Source organism: Oncorhynchus masou, chromosome 31 (genome assembly GCF_036934945.1).
Source record: "Oncorhynchus masou masou isolate Uvic2021 chromosome 31, UVic_Omas_1.1, whole genome shotgun sequence".
In the NCBI taxonomy this organism is placed as follows: Eukaryota; Metazoa; Chordata; class Actinopteri; order Salmoniformes; family Salmonidae; genus Oncorhynchus; species Oncorhynchus masou.
In genome coordinates this window covers 46,970,842-46,990,087 of record NC_088242.1, presented here as the reverse complement: position 1 = coordinate 46,990,087, position 19,246 = coordinate 46,970,842, and the positions used below count along the sequence as shown (strand labels likewise).

The 19,246-nt window shown below is 39.5% G+C and overlaps 1 protein-coding gene and 1 long non-coding RNA gene across 3 annotated transcripts in view; both read right to left on the bottom strand.

The window, feature by feature from the left end:
• Positions 1-19,246, bottom strand: part of LOC135524029 (membrane-associated guanylate kinase, WW and PDZ domain-containing protein 2-like) — a 358,255-nt gene that overhangs the window by 170,231 nt on the left and 168,778 nt on the right.
• On the bottom strand, positions 1,150-9,342 carry LOC135524033 (uncharacterized). Of its 2 annotated transcripts, none has more exons than XR_010452896.1 (3): positions 4,738-9,342; positions 3,872-4,035; positions 1,150-2,298 (listed from the first exon to the last, which is right to left on the bottom strand). It is a non-coding gene; the product is annotated as an uncharacterized LOC135524033 (long non-coding RNA). The 2 variants fall into 2 exon arrangements; XR_010452895.1 differs by having other exon boundaries at positions 1,150-4,035; positions 4,738-4,785; positions 5,121-9,342.

Here is a 19,246-nt window from a genome sequence, read left to right as displayed (position 1 = left end):
CACACATTTACAGCCCCAGCTAACACAACTGATTAAACAAATTGCATTCAGAGAACTAGAGTTCCCAATCTATAGGATAGATTGTCACCACGATTACTTGAAAAACATAAATAGTGTCACGATTACTTTGTTTGCAAATTGGAGCAACACTGAAACTTTTTTTAAACGACAAATATAGCAAACAGGTACACGTTACAAACATCCCTTAAAGTGTAGCCAATGTGTTCACAGTGTTGTATCATGTCTACATACAGTGTGGTTGCTAAGGAGAGGTGACATGGGGAATTTGATTAGTCTAGATAGAACAGCATTTCTTAATCCTGGTCCTGTGGACTCAAATGGGTGCACATTTCTTGTTTTTGTCCTAGCACAGAAATGATCCACATATCATCAAGTGTTGATGATTTTAATCTGGTGTGTAGTGCTAATGCAAAAAAGGGTAAATCTTCCTTCACTGTTCCTGTGCCACACATACAGGAATGTGGTTGAGCAAGCAGAGCATAAGTCCCACGAGGGCACAGGCTAGTCGAGAGCCCAAATTAACTTGAGATTTTTAAGTGTGACTGAGTGAGCAGAACATCGTCCTAAATTGTACATATAGAACTGTAAACAAAGGAACGTGGTTCAAATGTATAAAAAAAGAAAAAAGTAACGCATTAAATTGTCCACATAGGCTCTGCTCGCTCTTCTCTCTAGACTCTGTGTTTGCTCGCACAATGATGTTTCATCTTTCATCTCGTATGCGTTCTACTTTTTCAATTGGATTTGACACCATACAATCCGACCTGTCAAGTTTTCGCTCTCAATTTCTCAAATTGTTCTTTCTCAAGCCTTGCTAACTTTGGGTTTGGATTTCAGGCTGATGGGGGACGGGCTTAAAGGTGGGTCACTTTCACTGGTGTGATGGACACATTCCTGCCAGTCCAGTGTTGTGATTGGCTATTACGAGCCGTCAACTTATTCGGCTTCTGCAATAAGTGCTGAACTACTTGGGAAAATCAGCAGCTTGATAACCAAATAAATTCTAATACTTGCAATTTAAAAAACAATATTTAACCTTCATGTTACTAGGCAAGTCAGTTAAGAACAAATTCTTATTTTACAATGACTGCCTACTAGGGAACAGTGGGCTAACTGTTCAGGGGCAGAACGACAGATTTTCACCTTGTCAGCTCAGGGATTCGACCCAGCAACCTTTCAGATACGGGCCCAATGCCCTAACCACTTGGCTACCTGCTGCCCTGAGTACAATACCTTGAGTTCAGTGGAATCTACTTGCTAAAGTTATCTAGCTAATTACTTGTTAGCCAGCAACCTTCGTCTGTAAAACGAAAAGCAGACAGTCATCTCTAGTACACACCATAAAACAAGTCCACCAATTGCAGGCAGGAGCCAATATTTTGGGTATTAAGCCCAAGGACACACACACAGCACATGGGGATTTTAAATTAAAGGAAGACACAAAATAAAGAATCGTCTGCCTGCTAGTATATAATCATTCTCAAATAATAGATTGTAAACTGACATAGGATTAACCAGCTAAACTAGGTTAACATGTCAGAATCAGCTTTATTCTGCAAATATATGTGCATTTAAAGGACTCTATGAAATGGTGCTGCAACAATAAACAGAATATACAGACAAAAAAAATATATAGATGCAGATTGTCCACAGATCCACATACAGTAAGTACACAATGAACACTTTAAGCTACATGTGCAGTTCTGAGATGATCATGCAGGGTGCATAGTTTATGGATGAATAGTGCAAAATCCATGGATGACAGGATAATCGCAGACCAGGTGGCCGGTTGGTGAGGGCCACGGAAGAAACTGTTCAGGTGGTGGGAGGTTTTGGTCGTGATTGACCTGAACCGTTTGCCAGAAGAGAGTCTTTGGAAGAGGGGGCGAAAGGGGTCGGCGATGATCTTTCCTGCACGCTTCCTTGCCCTGGAGTCGTGCAGGACATCGATGGAGGGCAGGTGGCACCCAATGAACCTCTCAGCAGACTGGACAATCCATTGCAGTGATAGAGGAGGTGAGGATAGACTCAATGATGGTCGTTTAGAACTGAAACAGCATTCAAAGGAGGACTGAGGACAAAACAACACATTCACCATACATTTCACTGAGGAAAACATTTGTTTTATAGTGATTGTCTGATTGGGAACTACCATTGTCAATTACAGAATCCCAAATGATTTCGATTTGGCATTGGAAGTTTTATTGCATACAGTCAGTAATACAGAAGTCAAATCGCATATCATCAGATCAGATGTTATCAGCATGCCAGAAACAGCTGTAGAAAGAGCACAAGTAGAAGAAAGATGTGAGTGCAAACAGAATAGATGTACACTATATGACCAAAAGTATGTGGACACCTGCTCGTCAAACATCTCATTCCAAAATCATGGGCATTAATATGGAGTTGGTCCCCCCTTTGCTGCTATAACAGCCTCCACTCTTCTAGGAATGCTTTCCACTAGATGTTGGAAGATTGCTGCTGGGACTTGCTTCCATTCAGCCACAAGAGCATTTGTGAGGTCGAGCACTGATGCTGGGTGATTTGGCCTGATTCGCAGTCGCCGTTCCAATTCATCCCAAAATAGTTTGATGGAATTGATGTCAGGGCTCTGTGCAGGCCAGTCAAGATCTTCCACACCAATCTCGGCAAACCAATTCTTTATGGACCTCGCTTTGTGGACGGGGCATTGTCATGTTGAAACAGGAACGGGCCTTCCCCAAACTGTTGACACAAAGTTGGAAGCACAGAATCGCCTAGAATGTCATTGTATGCTGTAGCATTAAGATTTCCCTTCACTGGAACTAAGGGGCCTAGCCCAAACCATGAAAAACAGCTCCAGAACATTCTTCCTCCTCCGCCAAACTTTACAGTTGGCACTATGCATTGGGGCAGGTAGCGTTCTCCTGGTATCCACCAAACCCAGATTTGTCCGTTGGACTGCCAGATGGTGAAGTGTGATTCATCACTCCAGAGAACCCGTTTGTTAGGCTTGTGTGCGGCTGCTTGGCCATGGAAACCCATTTCATAAAGCTCCTGACAAATAGTTATTGTGCTGACTTTGCTTCCAGAGGCAGTTTTGAACTCGGTAGTGAGTGTTGCAACCAAGGACAGACAATTTTTACATGCTTCAACACTCGGGGGTCCCGTTCTGTGAGCTTGTGTGGCCTACCACTTCGCGGCTGAGCCATTGTTGCTCCTAGACGTATCCACTTCACAATAACAGCACTTACAGTTGACTAGAGCAGCTCTAGCAGGGCAGAAATTTGATGAATGGACTTGTTGGAAAGGTGGCATCCTATGACGGTGCCACGTTGAAAGTCACTGAGCTCTTCAGTGGGGCCATTCTACTGCCAATGTTTCTCTATGGAGATTGCATAGCTGTGTGCACAATTATATACACCTGTCAGCAATGGGTATGGCTGAAATATTTGAATCCACAAATTTGAAGGGGTGTCCACATACGTTTGTATATATAGTATATCATGCAACATAAGTTTCCCCCTAAAACAATGGCATGAGCTTTGTCCCAATTAATCTCTGCTCAACTCCTCTCTACACTCATCCTTCTCAAAACCCATTGGAGGAGGTCTGAGGCGAGGAATCTTGGGTCATCTCCTCCAATGGGGTTTTAGGAGGAGGCACGATGGTCAGTGCTTGCATCCTTAGCTCTCTTTAAGAATTTGAGAGGCTACATTTCTCCAGCCCAATCCCTCAGCGTTTTACCAAAACAGGGGCAAGGAAAACACTTTTTTATTGTTTCAACTGCTGATTGCCACTTTAAGGAACATATAAATGAGCATACAAGTATGTTTAAGCATACATGACTGTTGGGAGTGTGGTGCCAAACCTGTATCTTCCAGGTGCAGCAGAGCTGACACACTAAAGATGAAGTTGCAGTAGATGTCTTGAACACCCTGCGGCAGTTTTCAAACAGTGGTAGCGATGGAAGGTTTCCCAGGTACAGTTTCTGGCCACGTCACCTCCCTCAGAACCAGTGAAGATCTCCAGGTTCTTAAAGCAGGACGTTAGCATAATATATAGAGAGGGCAGAACAATACAGGAAATGGAATTAGATTTAGTATGGTGTTAAAATCATTGTAGACATTGGTAAAAGGTAAACAAAGTAAGGCACTGGAGTTTTTATAGAAGGTGGAGCGAAACATACTGTCCATTGCCAGTCAAAAGTTTGGATACACCTACTCATTCTAGGGTTTTTTTCCTCCTTTTTTCTACAATGTAGAATGATAGTGAAGACATCAAAACTATGAAATAATAACAATATGGATTCATGTAGTAACCAAAAAAGTGTTTTATATTTTAGATTCTTCAAAGTAGCCACCCTTTGCCTTGATGACAGCTTTGCACAATCTTGACATTCTCTCAACCATGAGATAGTCATGAGGTAGTCCCCTGGAGTGCATTTCAATTAATAGGTAGGGGTGGTATACAGAAGATAGCCCTATTTGGTAAAAGACCAAGTCCATATTATGGTAAGAACAGCTCAAATAAGCAAAGATAACTGTTTATCACTTTTTTGGTTACTACATGATTACATATGTGTTATTTCATAGTTTTGATGACTTCACTATTATTCTACAATGTAGAAGATAGTAAAAATAAAGAAAAACCCTTGCATGAGTAGGTGTGTTCAAATTTTTGACTGGTACTGTATGTGCTGAGATGTGTAAGGCATGAGATGAGTTGGTGACTCACTGGTCCAAACTTGGTGTCCTCTGCCTTGCTGTTCTCCTGAGAACAACTCTAGTGAGAGAGAGGACAATAAGATGTCACAAAGTTCAATTGGAGTTTAAATGTTTTAACATCTTAATGTTTCATTCAAGAAAACAGTTTATTTTAATTAAGACTGTTTATTTTAAGCTATATCGAAAGAGGCAATTAGCCAAATAATTAAAATGTATCACATACATTCAGTATAGAGCAATCTTTCTAACCAATAGATAGCAGCTGGTCTTCATCCTCTCTACGTGACAATTGTCTTATGCACAATGCCTTCATACAGTGTCAAAGAAATTAGAGGAAGTCTCAGTACCACTAATGATTAAGTTACATGGGCAATTGGTGGATGTCATGGTTACCTGCAGAAAGTCCCCAGAGTGTACATAGAGGAGAGCCAAGGTACCCTACTTGGAACAGAATGGACTCCTGTATCTCCTGTTTCTGTCAGCTGAGCAGAGAACTTCACCACCATATATTAGCAGTGGCAATGCGTCATTCAGGGCAGGTGGGGCAGAGCCTCCCAAGTTTTGAGCCCCACCTGTTTTGCATGTTATTTTGGCATTAATACATGTCACATATCAGTTTGCAAACAATGTAAAAAATAACGAGGGTCTTCCCTGTCTGATCTCAACCTTGCCCCCCTCGTCTGCCACCCATTTATGCTGGTGTTCCAAGTCCTCCTCATCTAATAAAATCCCCTCTCAACTTAGGTACAACGCTCTTAGTTAAACCAGAAACTGTATAGAAAATGAAACCACCTCGGGTTTACTTAAACCACAAGGTGTAACATTAGCTAGCTAATTAATTTTCTATAATGTTAGTTAACTAACTAAAGTTAGCTAGTTAGCACCCTACCTAATTGATGTTCGGCTACCTTTCCATATCAATAGCTTGCTTTAATAACAGAATAACTACTTACTATAATTTCAATATTGAAATCATAGTTGATTATCTAGCTGGTTGGTTATCTAGTTTCTCTACTGAAAAACTGTTGAACTTACCTCTTTATTATTGTCAGTGATCACTCACCTTTCACCGTTCCCTTTCATCTCTATGGGCAAAAATCCGGTTAGAGAGCTGTCAAACAGTGGTTGGTCTAAAATCCTGACCAATTGAGTTTCAGTAGACTGCTACAGGCTATGTTCATTGGCTAGAATTTCCCTCTTGTTATAAAAGTATAGTAAGCGGTTGTGAGAGCAAATGGATTTTGGTGTGAGAGGGAGAAAAGTCATCCATGTGGGGACGTGGCGTATTTGTGAGTGTGCAGTAATTTTTGAATCTTGACATAATTCTTTACTCTTGTCACACCCTGATCGGTTTCACCTGTCCTCGTTATTGTCTCCACCCCCTCCAGGTGTCGCATGATTTCACCAGTGTATTTATCCCTGTGTTTCCTGTCTCTCTGTGTATGTTAGTCAAGTCAACCAGAGTGTTTTTCCTGGGTTCCTTTTGCTATTCTCTTTTTGATAGTCCTCCCGGGTTTTGACTCTGGACTTCTTTCCCAACTGCCTGATCATCCTGCCTGGCCTGACCTTGATTCGGTACTTTTTGGACTCTGACCTGGTTTTGACCCTTTTGCCTGTCCACGACCATTCTCTTGCCTTCCCCTATTGGATTACTAAATATTGTAAAACTCCAACCATATTCCTCCTGTGTCTGCATCTGGGTCTCGCCTTGTGTCATTATAGTACGAACTGGCCAAGACAGACCCAGCAAACTTGGACCCCCACCCCGCCACACTGGGTAGCACAGAGCAACACTTTAAGGGGCATTCCACTAATAATGGCGCTGACTAGGGAAACGTTCCCGCTGTTCTAGCAGGTAGCTGGACAATAGACTTGCCTAGATGGAGGGTAGGTGGAGAATTATATTTCTAATGTATTTCTAAGTCAAGTATTTTTAATATTATTATTATTATTATTATGTATTATGATTGGGAATCCCTTAGGCGACAATTGGCCCAGCGTTTTTCTCCCTCTAAAAACAGAAATAAATGTTTTGGCCTATACCAATATTATTTTGGCCTTTATTCAGATTACATTAACTTTCGTAAAAACATTTTTTTAAATAACCTCCAGCTTTTATATTTTATTTAGAATCCTCTATATGTAATTATTGGCGGAGAGTCACGTCATATTTTTTGATATACTGTAGGCCTACCGTAGGCCACATGAGACTCACTAGTGTTGAGTAATGTGCTGTTAAAAATGGTGTAGGTCTTATTTATTTAAAGAGCATATTGAAGTTAGAAGCAATAGGATTTGAAGCTTTAGCCTACAAATATTTTAGCACCGTTTCCTGCTGCTCTGAGACAAGTATGGGGACTGGTCTTGATAAATCAATGAGATTTTTATTTTGACTGAATCTCTGACTGAATCTCTGTTAGACTAAAATTATGGTGTAGAAATGTTATGCTCTTAGTGTAACCTTTATTTAACTAGGTACATTTGTTAAGAAGCCTACAAGGAACCAAGGTCTCCCGCGTTGCCTGCTGATGATGATACAGGGATTCTTTCGCTAAATAGCCCAGTACTGTGTTGCCTACTTCCGATCATCATGTTGTACAGCGCCATATTTTTAGTTCCATCCTAATGGAAACACAGAGGGTTTTTTGTTTTTCTTGGAATATAAACAGCAATACCAATTAATCAAATTAATCCCAAACTCTAAAAGTAATTGGAAAGGTAGATACAAATTATTTGTGACATTGTGGTAAAGAATGTAAACGCGATATAAATAAGATGCTGTGTTTTTATTTACAGTAGTGATGGACAGTTGGTGGCATTTTGAAAACAGCTTTTCAAACACTTGTTGCACGATTATCAGGACAATAGACTCTTTAGAGCCCGGCAATTGTAGGCATGAACATTCCCTTACCTGCAATGTATTTGATGCTAAAGTTTTTTTTAACATTTTACCTTTATTTAACCAGGCAAGTCAGTTAAGAACACATTCTTATTTTCAATGACAGCCTGGGCAAAGTGGGTTAACTGCCTGTTCAGGGGCAGAACGACAGATTTGTACCATGTCAGCTCGGGGGTTTGAACTCACTACCTTCCGGTTACTAGACCAACGCTCTAACCACTAGGCTACGCCCGTACTCTGAAGTGTTACATTTCAAACTCAAAATAGAGGTACAAGAATTTCTTCATAAACATCTAGATGCGTTCATTAATAAAATCACTAGAAAAAAAGACCATCAAAATCTAGATGGTTATTTAAACTACATTTTAGTTGCACTTCCACCAGCTCCACGACAACGGGAAAATCTTGCAGAGATGATAAATGTATTTGTTGCATTGTAGTATCGTCAATTTCTCTAGCCAAAACATCTTGATGGCCTCAAAAGTTTGGACACACCTACTCATTCCAGGGTTTTTCTTTATTTTTACTATTTTCTACATTGTGGAATAATAGTGAATACATCTCAACTAAGAAATAAAACATATGGAATCAGTTAAGAACAAATTCATAATTACAAGGACAGCCTACTCCTTCCTCCCCAGCGGGGTATTGAACCCCAGTCTCCCGCATGCCCACATGACATGGGGATTATTTTGCTAAATAGTCCAGCACTGTAGCCCACTCCCAACCTTCAAGTTTTACAGCACCATATTTTCCATTCCAACCTAACGGAAACCCAACTAATTTTTCATGGAGTAGAAACACCATAATGTTAATCTGATTAATTAAGCAACATTTCTTAAAATCAGTCCCATATACTATGTTCGTACAATTTTTTAAAATCTCTTACAGCCACTATTAAAGGCTATCAAATGATTCTCAAAGATGCCCTCTGGTTGTCAAACTAGCACAAACGAGCATTAATAGTACCAGTCGTTGGCGCTTAAATAATGTGCCATAGAATTATGCGGCACCACGCAAGCTGTGCTGCAGTGCGCTGCAACTTTTAAAGGACAAACCACTGCACACATCGATCTTTCCCTCTCTTTCACATACCAGTACTTACAACAATATATCAATACATCAACACATGCTACACTGTTTCATAAACCATACACTCCAGGCATACATGCACCGTTGACAAGCTTTCCAACCAGATGTAATGATGAGTTCAATGTTCAATCTCCTAGGTGCAACCGAGTAAACACCACCTCTTCCTTTAATCTGACATTTGAATCTTTGTCCACCGACCTTCATTTGGAGAGCATATAACTTCTTATGGGTACCTGGGACGGTAGTGTCCCACCTGGCCAACATCCAGTGAAATTGCAGGGCGCAAAATTCAAAAATATTCAATTCAAATATTTAACATTCATCAAAATATATTTGTTATACATCCAAATAAGACTTAACTTCTTGTTAATCCAGCTGCTGTGTCAGATTTCAAAAAGGCTTTACAGAGAAAGCATACCAGGCGATTATCTGAGGAAAGCACCCAGCACACAAAACATTACATACCAGCCAAGTAGATTAGTCACAAAAGTCAGAAATAGTAATAAAATGTATCATTTACCTTTGATGATCTGCGTATGGTTGCACTCACAAGACTCCCTGTTACACAATACGGTGCCTTGCGAAAGTATTCGGCCCCCTTGAACTTTGCGACCTTTTGCCACATTTCAGGCTTCAAACATAAAGATATAAAACTGTATTTTTTGTGAAGAATCAACAACAAGTGGGACACAATCATGAAGTGGAACGACATTTATTGGATATTTCAAACTTTTTTAACAAATCAAAAACTGAAAAATTGGGCGTGCAAAATTATTCAGCCCCCTTAAGTTAATACTTTGTAGCGCCACCTTTTGCTGCGATTACAGCTGTAAGTCACTTGGGGTATGTCTATGTACTTTATTTGTTCGATAAAGTACCTCTTTATATCCAAAAACCTCAGTTTTGTTGGCGCGTTTTGTTCAGTAATCCAATGGCTCAAAGACAGTCACAACAGACAGACGAAAAATCCAAATAGTATCCGTAAAGTTTGTAGGAACATGTCAAACGATGTTTATAATCAATCGTCAGGTTGTTTTCAGCCTAAATAATCGATGATACTTCAACCGGAAAATAGCGGTCAATATAAAGGCGCACTCTCAGTCATGCTCAGGAAACAGGTCTGGCGACTTCCCAGGGTCCACTCACTCAGAGTGGTCTTACTCCCTCATTTTTCAGAATACAAGCCTGAAACAATTTCTAAAGACATCTAGTGGAAGCCATAGGAAGTGCAATTTGATTAATCCTAAATCATCGCAGATGTCCTATATTCCTGTTAAATGTAATACTATTTAAAAACTCCTAATAATCAAACAAAGTAATATATGTTGCAAAGTGTGGAATACCTTATCTACAGTAATTTATCACCCCTAAGAACTGAAACTTATTTTTCTATGTAATTCCCTGCCCTATTGGCTTAATATATCTCCTATCCAAACCTCAATGTATCTTATCTTCCTCTATTTATTCTCAATGATAAATATGATTTTTTTTCCTCTGTTATGATACCAAATCAATAATAGCCCATTCAAAAACTTCATAGCTAATATTATAAATCAGAATCCTGAAACACTTTCTCTTCAATGATTCAAACAATAATTCTAAACCCCATTATAAGGAATTTACCTTAAAACTAGTAACTCAATATGACCACATTCATTATACAAATGACTCTCCCCTGAGGCTGATCAGACCTCAAAAGATAGTCACGATAAGGTCAATAAGTCATTCCACCCTTGTATAGTAATGTTCCATACTACATTAGATATATTAAATAACCCTTTGTCCTTAAAAACAAGCAATACACTTGTGTAATTAAAACTCATAAAATAAAAACTCAAAAAGTTCCATATGTGAGCGTGCCTCTTTAAAATACCTTTGCACTAAAACAAATAGTCCTAACAAATGTTCTATGTGTATATATTTGCCAACCTTAATGATTAATCAAAACTTCCAGGCCTTTTTTTCAATTTGGTCGTTTATGGCCTCATTCTACCCAAGATTATAATCCCAGGACACATCCAAAATTGAGACACCTCAACATTAATTTTCCCAGAAGAACACAACACTCCTGACTAGCATTCACTATGCTACTTCGATTCAGAACCTCAAAAGTGAACTATAAACTAAACCTAATGATAATTTCCCTTTAACTCAAATCATTAATCATAAGTTTTAAACAACGTCAATGTATATGATTACTTAAATGAACATGCTATTATTCTTAGATACAATCAACCCGATAACATTATTATCCAATGTATTACTTTTTCCCTCTGCTGCAAATGTCGTACATTTCTCAGTGTAATAAATCCATAATTTAATCCCAGATATTTAATAAAAATGTAAGCGTATTTTCCCCTTGGCTCCTTCAACTCACATACTTCCATCCGTCCCGGTATGAAGAATCCTACTTAAACACACCAGAACAAATGCTTAATTAAGTTAAATCAACTCCTAGAATAACCAATCTTCAGTAACCAAATAAACAAACCACTTTTATCAGCAAAAACTCACTACTATAATGCTTCAGATGACAAAATTACTCAGAGACTCACGTTTACATCTCAATAAAACAAAACATCATCTGCGTGTTCCTCAAGAAAAACCAACTTGCCCCTGTTACAGATGTCTACGTATCAAGGGAAAAGCTCAAATAACCAAATTCAACCTAGCTAGTTATGTTTTACTATAGAGGTTGCTTTTCAACATTAATACCCTAACATTGTTCCACATAATGGAAACAGTGCTCAAATTCACTGGTGTTACATAAACAATCAAACCAGGAATCAATAACCATCAGAATCCATTATCACAATGTCTTACAATTCAGACATTCAATCTCCCTTTCTCATAGCCTAATTACAGTCCAAATAAACGCCCCAAATCAATGATGCCCACCTAGCGAATCAGCTGCTAGTTTTTAGCCTCTTTTCTGACGACTCACCTACTCATTTTAAAAATGTATATCGACTTTTTTTATCACCTTCTGAAAAGTGACTCAAAACAATAATGCACGCATTTTCCTTCTAAAAGACACAAACAATTTTCTCTGTTACCCCCAGTCCGTGGCGACAAAAGTGACTCGCGAGTGATGTCATCAACAAGCGCTCAACCTCGACTCAATTCGCAATGATTTTCAATGAATTGTAAATAATTGTTGGGTGTCTGCAGCAACAGTATTTCGGCTTCGATAAACCAAACCTAATTTATCACATCTGTTGAATCCTGAATTATAGTTTACAACATCAATCAACATCTCTCACCTCCCAATTCGCTAATTTTATAAGACAATTTCGATGGGCACAAATCTATCGTAATTGTTTCTCCGTTATTATTCAGAATTCATTTGATTTAAGTTACTGTCCCGTCTTTGATTTAACATTTTAATTACGACTCTATTCCCAATATATTATTCCCAACAGATCATTTAGTGAACAGACATCGTCTTGCATCAAAATTCGCTTCGTTCTTATTTTAAGTTGAATGAATTAGTCTTTCAATTTGAAACAAACAAACAATTTAAAACATTCAGTTTAAATCTTATACCAATACTAGTGACTATAACTTTCTCCTCAAAACAATTAGTTTAATTACAACCAAAAATTCATATATATATATACGAACTACAGTCCAACTTTCTCATCAAAAAAATTAGTTTAATTACAACCAAAAATTCATATATATATATACGAACTACAGTCCAGGGTTCGGTTCCATATATATATATATGGAACCGAACCCTGGACTGTAGTTCGTAAGACTGCTACGCTCACCACTATACTATATGAAACTGACTGAGATTCTCCGCAAATAGACCCATTTTACAGTTATCTGTATTTGTTACTCCGGCATCTGGAAAACAGAAAATAGCCCTAATTTAAACACCCAAAGTTTTCCCTCAATTAGGATTCTCATTAATCTTGCTCTCTTTGTATCTGACCCTTATTTTTCTTTACCCGATTGTCGCATCTGACCTTCCCCTCAGTTAAATTACAATATTGGTGGTGACGTCTTTTATAGGGAGTGTTACACTCCCGGGCGAAATATCCAATTTCGTTACAATTAAAACATTTTCTCTTTCTCTTTTGACTCGCCTTATCCACTTTTCTCAATACTGTCCTAATCAATTCCTCTGTATTCACGCCATCCGCACCCAGGTCATAAACTGGGGGGCTCAGCACGAAGCGGTAATTTTGCTTTCCTCTGAGTCACCACTACCTCATCATCGAGATTATCCCTGTAAACTTGGTCTATTATAGAAGGGTATAGGTTTTGATCCCCACCCCCACCCAATTGATCACTTTTTCCAGCTGTGGGAGCAGAGGGCAGAATATTTTGGCTCTTTTCGTCTCTTCTTTTTTTTCTCTATCTTTCTTCCTAGCTTCCGAGAGCCAGGCCCTAGCTACGTTTAAACCTAGTTTACTCTGCTTCTTATCATCTTTGTCACAATCCTTGTCTATTTGTCTTATTATAAATTCTAACTTTTCGACATCTAGGCGTCCGTCGAAACCATACATTTTTTCCCATTTAGGACAGAAATCTACATTCCTTCGATCTTTTTGTTTCATATAACGGTAATCTTCCGTCTCTTCAGAAAGCAGTTTAGAGGGATTACTACCCAATATAATAAATTCCTGCCCCTCCTAATAATTTCAATCTTCAACACTTTATGTTAATTTCTCTTTATTGGAATCCTTATCTACTCACGCCTCGTAATTCCAATATTTAACACCTTATGGTTAATATCTCTTTATTGGAATCCTCATCTACTAAAGTCTTACATTAAGCCTCACCCGTATACAATACATTACTGTTCCTATAGGACTTCTGCTAAAATTGTCGCTCCAAATCAGCTTACTTGTAAGGTTGACTGAGGACAAATAGACAGAGGCTCAAGAGTCTCTGTCCACTCGTCATTCAATCTGACATTAGTTTTCACTCGTATACAGTGATCACTGTAGGAATATACAGTAAATCGCTGTTCCTATAAGACTTTGAACTAAAATGTCGACCCAAATATAGCTTAATCTGTAGAGTTGATTGAAAATGACCAACGGAAAGCAACTGAATTGTTCCCCATAATCTAAATAAAGACCACTAACCTGCAGTGTCTATTATCAAGAACTATATATCTATGGGGTCACTTGTTCTGTCTTTCCATTGGATACATTGTTCAATCTGACATTTAACTCCCCCGTATACAGTAATCACTGTTCCTATAGGTCTTTTGACTTGAACTATGTCGCTCCAAACATAGCCTACTTGTAAAGTTGACCGAAAACAAATGGACTGAGGCCAGTCCCAAAACCAATCATGCAGTGTCTATTCTTGAAAGTTGATGGTATGAAATCACCTGTTCCGTTTCTTCCCCGGAACCTCAACCACACAATCACTTTTCACTATCAAGAACACAGACTACTGAACACCAGGAAATACCCCCTGTCCATTCATCGCTCGATCTGACACTAGTTTTCACTCGTATACAGTGATCACTGTAGGAATATACAGTAAGTCGCTGTTCCTATAAGACTTTGAACTAAAATGTCGCTCCAAGCATAGCCTATTTGTAGAGTTGACTTTCAATCTGAGAACAACTTAAACCCATCCTATGATAATTTAAGTAATTCCCTCTTAAACAAGAATAAAGATTACTGACCTTATTACCGACTGGGAAAGCAATGTTCGCTGTATCTAGTCACCTTTCCTGTACTCTGTGGTAATACGCAGGCCTGTATTTTAACCTCAATTCGGAGGTCAGGTCTTTAGTAAAACGAGTCAAAACTCGTCCGTGCACGATTTTCGGCGTACTACCTCCAGATAACAGGGAGGGGTATTTAGATCTGGGATCGAAGGATCAATTGTTAGAGGAATTCTAAATTCGTATATGTTTTGTAGCCAAAACCAAATTCACACTCTATCTATTTCATAATAAGTTGTAAATGTATCATTTTGCATGAATTAGCAAGAGACCAGTCTTAAAAACAAGTTCAGCATTTATTCTTGATGAGTACTGACCCAAAATAATCTGACTTATATGGATGGGCAAGCTGTAGAAAAACAGAAATTTGGCAAATGTTGTATAAAAATATTTTGAGAGACAAGTAAGGTCTTACATACATGGAACATACACATTTCAAAGCACTTGGATCATAGTAATGACAGAGGCGAATTTCATGATTAATTGTATTTGTATTTGTATATTTGTTGTGTAAAGCATTACTACTCTTCACTTGTGTTATGAGGTATTCATTGAAATCCTCAAACATAAATGCTGATTGGGCCCACGAAGGACCCCAGTGTACTTCACTTTGGCTTAGAGGCAGAAGTGAATGAATGAACATTGAATGTAATGTGCACTTCTCCGTACAATGACGCTACACCTTCAACAAAGTACACTAATGCTTTGTGGGCGTAATCGATCTGCCCTACAATTATTTCAGACCCCAACAGAGTGCTTACTCCCTCTATCAGAAAAGCACAATGAGAGTGATACATCTGTGGGAGTATGGCTTTCAGGACTGGCAAGCAACAGTAGAGAAGCCAGTGTTGCCTTGTGGTTGTGGGCTTTCTGGAATTTTGCTTTCAGTTACTGATCTTGAAATTCAAGCAATACTATCTGGAGGTTTTATAGACAGAAGGTGTATGCCAATTATTTCGGTTTAATGTACCATAGTGTGCATAACTTTTGGAATCAATCCGTAAAGTGGCCATCTGTCTGTACACTCCAAGTAACACAGTGCATGTAGTTAGGGACCATTCCATTGATCAAATCAAACTTAGGTAAACCCAAAATGGCAGATGAGCCCTTTATGCCCAATATAGTTTGGCCGTCAGTCATAGCTATTTCTCCTATCTCCACAGTGGTTTGGTGATCTCTGTCGTTCGGTTTCTTATCTAAACATGTGTAAACATTTGATGTTCAATTTGTGTTGTACCCCAGAGTGAAGGCACAGTCCATAACCATACCCTCCATTAAAATATTTGAAGTTCTGTAGTAATGGTCTTGCTACCGCATCACAAACAAAACATAATGAGAGTTGCACATTCCTCCACAAAAGACTTCAAGTAGCAGGTCATATAGCTTTTTGGATTCAAACCACACAAAAGCACACGCTCATCTATTTTAATTTCTTTTAACTAGTAACTAGTTAAGAACAAATTCTTATTTTCAATGACGGCCTAGGAACAGGAACTGCCTTATTCAGGGTCAGGATGACAGATTTTTACCTTGTCAGCTTGGGGTTTTGATCTTGTGACCTTTCCGTTACTAGTCCAACGCTCTAACCACTAGGCTACGTGCCGGTCCTTAAGGCTAACTGCCGGCACTAAGAGCTCTACTCTCTGGGGGTATTTTATTGACAACACAGTATTGGCCAAATACTGAATTTGGAGGACTGAAAGACTGATACACCATCACAATTAAATGTAAGGGACAAGAAATCATCATCATTATATGTGTTCAAGGTCAGATATAAAGTGTCATCACCTATATTTAAGTGATAATGTCAGAGAGGCCAGTGTTTGGAAGCTATATGTGACTAATTTCAGGAAACCAGGTGTATATCGATAATGGCGCCGGAGGGATGGCTGCAGTTTTACGGGCTTCAAACCAACTGTGCTATTATTCTTAGTTTTGTCGCATTGTTTGTAACTCATTTTGTACATAATGTTGCTGCTACCGTCTCTAATGACCAAAAAGAGCTTTTACTCACCTCGAACAAGACAAAAAATATATTAAATAAGTCTTACACAAAGGATATACTGCTTTGTTGAGACAAAGCCAAATCCTAGTCACCCGTGTGAAGAAAAGACGTAGAAAAAGGGGGAGGAAGGCGGGGTGCCTTGTAAGAATTTGCCGACGAGTAAGTAAACCACCACGATCCTTTGCATTATTGGCCAACGTGCAATCATGGAGAAAAAAATTGGACGATCTACGATTAAGCCTATCCTACCAACGGGACATTAAAAACTGTAATATCTTGTGTTTCACCGAGACGTGGCTGAACAACAACACAAATAATATAGAGCTGGCTGGCTTCTCAGTGCATCGGCAGTACAGAGCAGATATGTCTGGTAAGACGAAGAATGGAGGTGTGTGTCTATTTGTCAATAACTTCTGGTGGTATAACATTAAAGAAGTCCTGAGGTATTGCTCGCCTGAGGTAGAATACCTCTTGATAAGCTGTAGACCACAATATCTACGAAGAGATTTCTCATCTATATTATTTGTAGCCGTCTATTTACCACCACAAACCAATTGTAAGGGATTTCCTCCTCTTCTTCTGAAGAGGAGAGGCGAGAAGGTATCGGAGGACCAAAATGCAGCGTGTTTGAAATTCATGTTTGTTTTTAATAAGAAAACTATACATGAATAAACTACAACAACAACAAACGTGTAAACCCGAAACAGTCCCGTGTGGCACAAACACTGACACAGGAGACAATCACCCACAAAACCCAACACCAAACAGGCTACCTAAATATGGTTCCCAATCAGAGACAATGACTAACACCTGCCTCTGATTGAGAACCATATCAGGCCAAACACAGAAACAGACAAACTAGACACACAACATAGAATGCCCACTCAGATCACACCCTGACCAAACAAAACATAGAAACATACAAAGCAAACTATGGTCAGGGTGTGACACCAATGCTGGCACTAAGACCTGTATAAGGCCATAAACAAACAAGAAAATTATCATCCAGTTGGTGCTCCTAGTGGCCTGGGACTTTAATGCAGGCAAACTTAAATCCATTTTACCTCAATTCTACCAGCATGCCACATGTGCAACCAGAGGAAAGAAAAGTAGAGACCACCTTTACTCCACACACAAAGATGCATACAAACCTCTCCCTCTCTCTTCATTTGACAAATCTGACCATAATACTATCATCCTGATTACAAGCAAAAACCAAAGCAGGAAGTATCAGTGACTTGCTCAATACAGAAGTGGTCAGATGACGCAAATGCTACGATTACAGGACTGTTTTGCTACTAGTGGACTATGTTACGGGATTCATCCAATTGCATTAAGGAGTATGCCACCCCAGTCACCGGCTTCATCAATAAGTGAATCGAGGACGACGTCCCCACAGTGACCGTACGTACATATCCCAGCCAGAAGCAATGGATTACAGGCAACACTAATCCGGACGCTTATAAGAAACCCCGCTATGCCCTCAGGCGAACCATCAAACAGGCAATGAGTCAATACAGGACAAAGATTGAATCCTACTACACTGGCTCTGACACTCGTCGGGTGTGGCAGGGCTTGAAAACTGTTACGGACTGCAAAGGGAAACCCAGCCGTAAACTGCCCAGTGACAGGAGCCTACCAGACAAGTTAAATGCCTTTCATGCTCACTTCTAAGCAAGCAACACTGAAGCATGCATGAGAGCACCAGCTATTCCAGAAGACTGCGTGATCATGCTCTCCATAGCCGATGTGAGCAAGACCTTTAAACAGGTCAACATTCACAAAGCCGTGGGGCTTACCTTTTCCCTTCAGAAGGCTGAAAAGATTTGGCATGTGTCCCCAGATCCTCAAGAGCATGGGTCCCCAGGTCCTCCACCATCAATAGCATCCTGACCGGTTGCATCACCGCCGACCGGTTGCATCACCATCACCGTAACTGCTCGTCATCTGACTGTAAGGCACAACAGAGGGTAGTGCATACAGCCCAGTACAACACTTGGGCCAAGCTTTCTGCCATCCAGGACCTCTATACGAGGCAGTGTCAGAGGAAGGCCTAAAAAATTGTCAAAGACTCCAGTCACCCAAATCATGGACTGTTCTCTCTGCTACCGCATAGCAAGCGGTACCGGAGGGGCAAGCGGTCTAGGCGGCAAGCGGTCTAGGACAAAAAGACTCCTTAACGCTTCTACCCCCAAACCATAAGACTGCTGAACAATTAATCAAATGGCCACCCGGACTATTTACTTTGACCCTTTGTATTTACACCTTTGCTACTCGCTGTTTATTATCTATGCATAGTCACTTAAAAATTACCTTGACTAACCTGTATCCCTGCACATTGACTCTGTACTGTTATCCCCTGTATATAGCCTCGTTATTGTTTTGTAAATTTTTTATATATATATATATATATATATTTTTTTTTTTACTTTAGTTTATTTAGTAAATATTTTCGAAACTCTATTTCTCGAACTGCATTGATTGGTCTGCCATGTAGCCCGCTTCTGTCTATAACATGAGCTGGTCAGTATGTGTAGGTAATCCTTTCTAACACAGATTTTTTGAAAGGTATATCATATTAGAACTGCGAAGGTGTTGATCTCAATTTTATGGAGGACCGAGTTTTGAAATCAGTGGAATGCACAGTGGAATTAGATTATGATAGCTAAGGAGAGGGAGTAAATGCTGTCGTTTGATTGCAAATATGAGTTGAAAAGAGAACACACAGGCTGTTGTATAAAACACCTGCAGCCGGATTACATCTTCAAACTAAGGTAACCTGGTCATCCATGACAGAGAGGGAGGAGTGTCCGGGTGAAATAGTC